Raw genomic sequence first — 7,296 nt, forward strand, 5'->3', positions numbered from 1 at the left:
TGCATAGAGTCTGTATCACTGAGGGGAAGGAAAATATGTATGGATTCTTAGATCCTGCACATACTAATCTCGTTGGACTAAACTCATCTGAGACTCAAGCATACATCACTAACACCCTGGAAAAAGAGGGAAAACAAATTTATTTATGCCCTTATATTAATGAGTAAGTTTAATTATATGTCATCAATTATTATTATTTCATGTTTTAAATATTTACTAACTCTTTTCATTGATGATATAGGCATCATTAGCAGTTACTTGTCTTATCAATGGTTGATAAGACTGCTGTGTGGTTTTGTTCCCTACACAAGAAGATTCCCACAAAATTTAAGGATATCATTGATACGTAAGTACATTATAAACTGAATTTTGTATATGTTACTAATTAACCATCTACTAACGAGGTTTTTTGTATTAACCAGTTCATGGCGTGGATATAACATCCTAAAAGGTCGATCCAGTTCAAATAATTGGAACTGGATAAGAATAAAGGTTTGAAATTTTTTTCTTTCTCTATTATCATTGTTTATCAATATACTAACATATTACTTTTTATTGAATTATAGTGTAATAAACAACCAGGAAGCTATGAGTGTGGCTATTACATTATGCAATGGATGATTACCATTATAAGACTAGGTGTTAAAACTGGTTGGAAAGAGGTACTATATGTTAAATCATTTTTATAATTCTTGAACATAGATATATCTAAAAACTAATTTATGTCAACTATATTTTGCAATGCAGTTATTCACAGAAGAAACACCAATGAATGAGGAAGGCATTTCATATGTTAGATATTCTTGGTCCACATATTTCATAAATTTTTATAACTCTAGCATAGGTAATCAATAGTGGTTTTATTATATGTAATTTGATTACTTGTAAATGTACATTTTGATGATCTCAATTTATATCTATATTTCTGTATTTGTCTGGCTGGGTTTGATCATTATGCAGGTTATTAATTTATATGGTTTATGGACAATACAAATTGCACTTTAAAAAAAACACTATTTACAAATGCGGTCATTTACTAAAGCCGCATTTGTAAATGTGATTTACGAATGCGGTTATTACCAAGACCGCATTCGTAAATCTTAAACCCCTAAACCCTCATCCCTCATTCAGAAGAATATACAAATGCGGTTATTTAAAATAATTTACAAATGCGGTTCTACGGCCGCATTTGTATCTCTCTGATTTACGAATGCGTGCTGATCAAATGCGGTTCTATAGCCGCATTTGTAAATGTAAAATAGCCGCATTTCTTTTACATTTCTGCGCTAGTGTCTCATTGTCTTCATCTTCATGGTTGTTATCTTCAACTTTCCTTGGCTGATCCCTGCCACTATCTTGTGATTGAGGTTTTTCTTCGGTGATTTGGACTGCAGATCCAGTCTGGGGTGTGATTGCTTTTTCATCAGTTCCCTCTTCTATAGTACGCAGTGGCACTATGGCCCCGGGAATGGGGACACTAATTGGACTTGACCTAGAACGAAGATAGCAAATTTTATCTGACGGTGGTAAACAGGTTTCATTGACAGAGTCTGAATAAACAAGTAGTCCAAGCTGGTTATAATGGTTCTTTATAAAAGTATGCAAAACTGGAATATTTTAAAGTTGGTCTTAAGCTTGTATTGGAGATGCTTGGGGATGAAATATTGTGGCTGTGGAGTGGTGGTTTGATGCATGGCTAGCTTAATGTATGAGGTGTGCGTAGCATACCCTTAGGTTATTACTGCATTTTGACATTTATGCTATTAGCAAACACTGATAGGCATGCATGGATGACCATCATTAGAGGACTATACATACATTGACAAATAAAAATAAAAGAACCTTAGCTTCTCCAAAAGCGTATTTGATAAGTGCCAATGTGTAGTTTTTATGATTGAGAAAATTGAATACTTTGGAACTTAATTGTTGCTTAATGTAAGAAAATTACCCTAATATGAGTATTATTGAATCTGATTATATATTTTTTGAACCAAGAAACAAATTAAGAAATTTAATCTCAATTTTTGTGTAAATTGCAGATGAATATGAAGCATTGAAAGAATGTATTCAAGCTGGCATTGAAAGAAAAAAAAAAGTAAAAACTTAATTGGATCACAAGAAGATTTAGCTCAAGCTAGAGGATTTAGCTCAAGCTAAAACTGTCCATAGTTGATTAAAGGTGCAGTACTGATCTAGCTCAGGCTAGAATCGCTAGCTCAAGCTAAAAATGCACCGAAAGATCTAGCTTAAGCTAAAACGGGTTAGCTTGAGCTAAAGTTTATTATATAAATTTTGAAACATAACTCAAAACCAGCGGTGGAAAAAGATTGAGTTTTTATAGAGAAAGACTAGTGAGAGAAAGAGAAGAAACCTCTGTTCTTAGGAGAAGAACTTGCTCAGATCAACCCTTCTTATGCAATCCAGATCCAGAATGAAGATTGAAGGAGCTGTCATGAGTGGCTAAGTTCTTTCTAACTTGGGATTGAATGTAATTTACCTTGATCAAATGTATTCTTGGTGATATATATATATATATATATAATTCTCTTTTCTACTTGTTCTTGGTATTTTCGTTTTATGCTTATTGCTTGATTCTGTCTGATCAATAGAGTCTTGATTTTGATCCTTAAATTTAACTGGAAAGTACCTTTAAGGATCTGAAATAAACGAAAATACTTGATAACTTGTAATGCTAGGAATAGATTCCAGGTTATTGATTGCATTATAATTTTGTTCCTAAAGCTGGATGATTTGTTAAATATCTGAGGAATCAGTGTTTGAGAAATTATCTTATGAATTTCATTTGTGAGGAATCAAGATGAATAAGTAGACACAATTCAATCCCAAGTATCTTTCTCTATAATTGATAAGTTAGTTTTGTTACATCCTGAATCAAACCCTAAATCTCTAAGTTCTTGTGAAATCTTTAATTTGGTTATGAAAAGGTTCTCAAAGTTATTTTCTATACTTAAAGAGTTTTACAACAAAACATCTTAATTAGAATTGTTCTCTGTAGGTTCAACATTCGTACTTTAAAGAGTACTATATTACAGTTGATTCGGTACACTTGCCGAGAAATATCAACAAGTTTTTGGCGCCATTGCCGGGGAACAATTTCTTTTAAGAATTTCTGAAGTATAACTCATTGAATATTGTGAATATTCTGTTTTCTTTGTGAATATACACTTGTTTATATCTTATTCTTTTATCCTGTGCTAATCCTTGCTTGAGTTGTCTTAGATACATGTTATTAAGAGGACAGGTTCCCGAAGATCAATTGGAATTTGATCCAGAAATTGAGAAGACAGCTAGAAAAAATCAGAGCAGGAAGAGAGAAGAAAAGAAAAAGCAAAGACAAGCAAAAGGAGAATCTTCCAACAATCTCAACTCACAGAATCAAACAGAGTTCCAAATGGTTGAAAATAGAGAAAATCCACCTAGAAGGACATTGGGAGACTATGTTATGCAACAAGGACCGAGGCATTTCTCCAGCATAGCCATACCTCCTGCCACCAAATCATTAGAAATGAAGCCAGCTTTTCTTAACTTAATCAGCACTCATCATGAAGACCCTTATACTCATCTATCCACATTCTATGAGTTGGTTGGGACCATGGGCTTCGAGGAAAATGATATTGAATCTGTTTATCTGCGTCTATTTCCTTTCTCACTTGCAGGAAAATCAAAAGAATGGTTAAAGTCGCATCCAAACCATAGTCTAAGTAGCTGGAATGATGTAGAAGAGAAATTCTTACACAGATTCTTCCCACTCTCTCGATATATCTAGGCTAAGTCTGATATCTCCACATTCAGGCAAGGGCCAGATGAACCTTTTGTGAAGCTTGGGAACGCTTTAAAGTGATGTTAAGAAGATGTCCTAATCATAGCTTTGAGGATATTGCTCAGTTGAACATATTCTACAATGGTTTGAGGCCTGATACTAAAATGATCTTGGATGCTGCAGCAGGAGGTACAAAGATGAGTGTTGATGCAGAACAAGCTACAAGAATCATTGATGCCTTAGCCTCAACAGATTACCAAGCTCAACATGATAGATATACAGTGCAAAAGAAAGGTGTGTTGGATCTTAGTACTTCATATGCAATTTTAGCACAAAACAAGATTTTGACTCAGCAAATTGAGGCATTAACCAAGCAAATGTCAAAACTGCCTCAACAATTACATGCAGTAAATTCTCCTTCAATTCAGAATCAAGCTTTGAAGTGTGATTTTTGTGGGGGAGATCATCTTAATGGCCAATGCTCTTACCAAAATCCATCAGAGGAAGAGGTTCAGTATATGAATAATCAAGGAAGGCAAGGTGGCTTTGCATATAATTATCCAAATAACATGGCTCAAGGATGGAGGAATCATCCAAAACAAGAATTTGGGTGGAAGCAAGAGGCTGGATCATCTAACAGACAAGTCCCTTATCAGCAACAACCACATTATCCTTCCATTCATGAGAGAACATCAAAATTGGAAGATACTTTTGAGAAGTTCATGCAAGCCTCTCTATCCAATCAGAAAAATACTGAAGCATCAATAAGAAATTTAGAGACACAGGTGGGGCAATTGGCTAAACAATTAGCTAATAATCAAGGAAGTCAATTTTCTGCCAATACACAAACCAATCCCAATGAGCATTGCATGTCTATCACTACTAGAAGTGGGAAAGTTATAGGAAAAGGAGTTGGAGATAATTTAGTTGTTGAGGAGGAGGTTTTAAAAGATATAGAGATTGAGAAAGAACAAATTGAATGTGAGGGAGGAGAAAGAAGGAATAAGGAAGATGTTGTACATATTGGAGAGAAAATAGAAAAAAATAAAAAAAGTGAAAAACAAGAGAGGAGTGTTCCTATAAAAAATGTACCTTATCCACATGCTCCTACAAAGAAATGCAAAGAAAGGCAATTTGCAAGATTTATGGATATTCTCAAAAGATTGCAAATTAACATTCCTTTTACTGAAGCTTTAAAGCAGATGCCTACATATGCTAAATTCATGAAGGAATTATTGACAAAGAAAACAAAATTCAATGACCAGGAGATAGTTCAATTGGAAGCTGGATGCAGTGCTATAATTCAAAAGTCATTACCGCAAAAATCTAGAGATCCTGGAGTTTCACTTTGCCAGTTACCATAGGAAATCTCACTGTTGGAAAGGCATTATTGGATCTTGGAGCTAGTATTAATTTGATGCCTTCATCAATGCTGAAGAAAATTGGAGATGTAGAAGTGAAACCAACAAGAATGACTTTGCAGTTGGCGGATAGATCAATCAAATATCCACATGGAATAGTTGAAGATCTATTGGTAAAGATAGATAAATTTCTATTCCCAGTAGATTTTGTTGTAATGGATATTGAAGAAGATGTTGAAGTACCTTTGATATTGGGAAGACCATTCATGAAAACTGCCAAAGTTATAATTGATGTAGACAATGGAAAATTGAAGGTTTGTGTTCTAGATGAAGAAGTAAGCTTTAATGTTTTTGAAGCAAAGAAGTATTCAAATGATCATAAAGAGTGTTTCAGAGTGGATATGAATGTTGTTGAACCTTCAATGATGTTAATCAGGCGTCAAGCTATATAACGTTAAACGAGCGCTTCTTGGGAGGCAACCTAGTGTTTTGTTTTGAAATGTGTCTTTAATTTTTGTTTTGATTTAGTAGTATGTTTTAATATTTGATGTTTTTAAAACCAGTTTGATATGTGAAATGGTCATGTAAGTTTGAAATGTTTGGTGAAATGAATGGATGGAAGAAATCTTAGAAAGGTTTGAAACTTTTGACAAAGACAAAATGAAAATTTTCAAGAAAATTTCATTGCAGGATAATTTTAGCTTAAGCTAGAACCTTTAGCTTAAGCTAGATATGCAGAAAAATAAAGAAATTTTGTTCTGCAACTTTCGCCTGAGCTAAAATGAGGTAGCTTGAGCTAGAGCAAATTTGTTCCTCTCTACCAAAATTTAACTTAAGCTAAAATGAGCTAGCTTGAGCTAGAAAACTCTGTTGCTCTCGGCCAAACTTTAGCCTAAGCTAAACTGATCTAGCCTGAGCTAAACAACTTTGTTGCTCTCTGCCAAATTTTAGCTTGAGCTAAACAAATTTGTTGCTCTCTGCCAAACTTTAGCTTGAGCTAAAAAGATCTAACCTAAGCTAGTGGGATTTCTAAAAAAAAAAAAATAAACTACAGCATTTTTAAAATCACATTTGAAAACCTTGCACCCTAACTCAGTCTCAGAAGCGTCCTCTGTTTTAAAAAAAAAAAATCCCAAAGCTTTCATCTACATAACCATTCTCAAACATTTCATCTACATTGTCATTATCAAGGTAAGTAATTACTCATCTCCATAATCATTCTCATTGCCATTTCCATTCATGTGTGTTTCTATTTCCATTTCACAGTTTTGTTTTTAAATTAAAAGATTCAATCTTTTTGAAATTTCAATGTCTTGATGTTGAATAGGATTGTGGAATGGGATAATCAAAGTTAAGTACGGTTTCCATGGATTAAATACCAAAACAAAAATTACTCATTCAATGTCATTCTACATCTTGCATACCAAGTGTTTGTTAAAATGTCAATCAAATAGAACACTTTGGTTTGAGAAATGTCTATTCTTACATGTGAAGAAAAATGAGTCGCACCAAATCCAAAGCTGGTATTAAATAATCTGTGGTTGACACCCACTGAATTTGATGATTATCTATCTTGGCCTGGGGACAGGCACAATTTTTCAGGGGAGGCAGGAGCATTTGGAGTTGGGACTAGTTGAAGATACACCAGAAATGGCAGCTGAACCAACTGGAACAGCAACAGATGATGAACATTGAAGTTTAGAATGATGATGTTGGAACAAAATCACAAGAGTAGATTGATACTTATCATGCACAATGAACAAAAAACTAGTTTTATCTTTTTGTTTAACTTTACTTTCAGTTTAATATAGTAAGTTGACTTTAGCAGTTTAGTTTAATATTTCTTACTTTAGCTTTTGTTGATGGCAAGCTTAAGTTAGTATAATGGTTGATGTTTGCATATTTTGTGAAGTGAAATCTTGTATATAGATAGATGATGGTATGATTTTTTGGAAAAAAGAAAGCAAACAATAGTTTTAAATTAAAACAACTAAATGGATTGATCGGGGACTTAATTTGAAAATGAATTTGTGGCTGGAACCATCACTCAAATTGAGAAAGGATATTAATGTGTAAAAGTTGGAACAAGGTAAATAGTTGAAAGCAATGTCTGAGAACAAATGAGGAATTGAAATTAGCTAACCAAGTGAGTGT

General features: G+C 33.7%; 1 non-coding gene and 1 pseudogene across 1 annotated transcript; one reads left to right on the plus strand and one right to left on the minus strand.

Moving 5' to 3' along the window:
• The first annotated feature begins 3,244 nt into the window (after positions 1-3,244).
• On the plus strand, positions 3,245-5,594 carry LOC137834359 (uncharacterized; annotated as a pseudogene).
• LOC137836277 (small nucleolar RNA R71) lies at positions 3,786-3,890 on the minus strand. The gene has a single exon (XR_011085235.1). It is a non-coding gene; the product is annotated as a small nucleolar RNA R71 (small nucleolar RNA).
• Positions 5,595-7,296: the final 1,702 nt, after the last annotated feature.

The sequence above is a fragment of the Phaseolus vulgaris genome, chromosome 5 (assembly GCF_051622355.1).
Source record: "Phaseolus vulgaris cultivar YP4 chromosome 5, ASM5162235v1, whole genome shotgun sequence".
Classification (NCBI taxonomy): domain Eukaryota; kingdom Viridiplantae; phylum Streptophyta; class Magnoliopsida; order Fabales; family Fabaceae; genus Phaseolus; species Phaseolus vulgaris.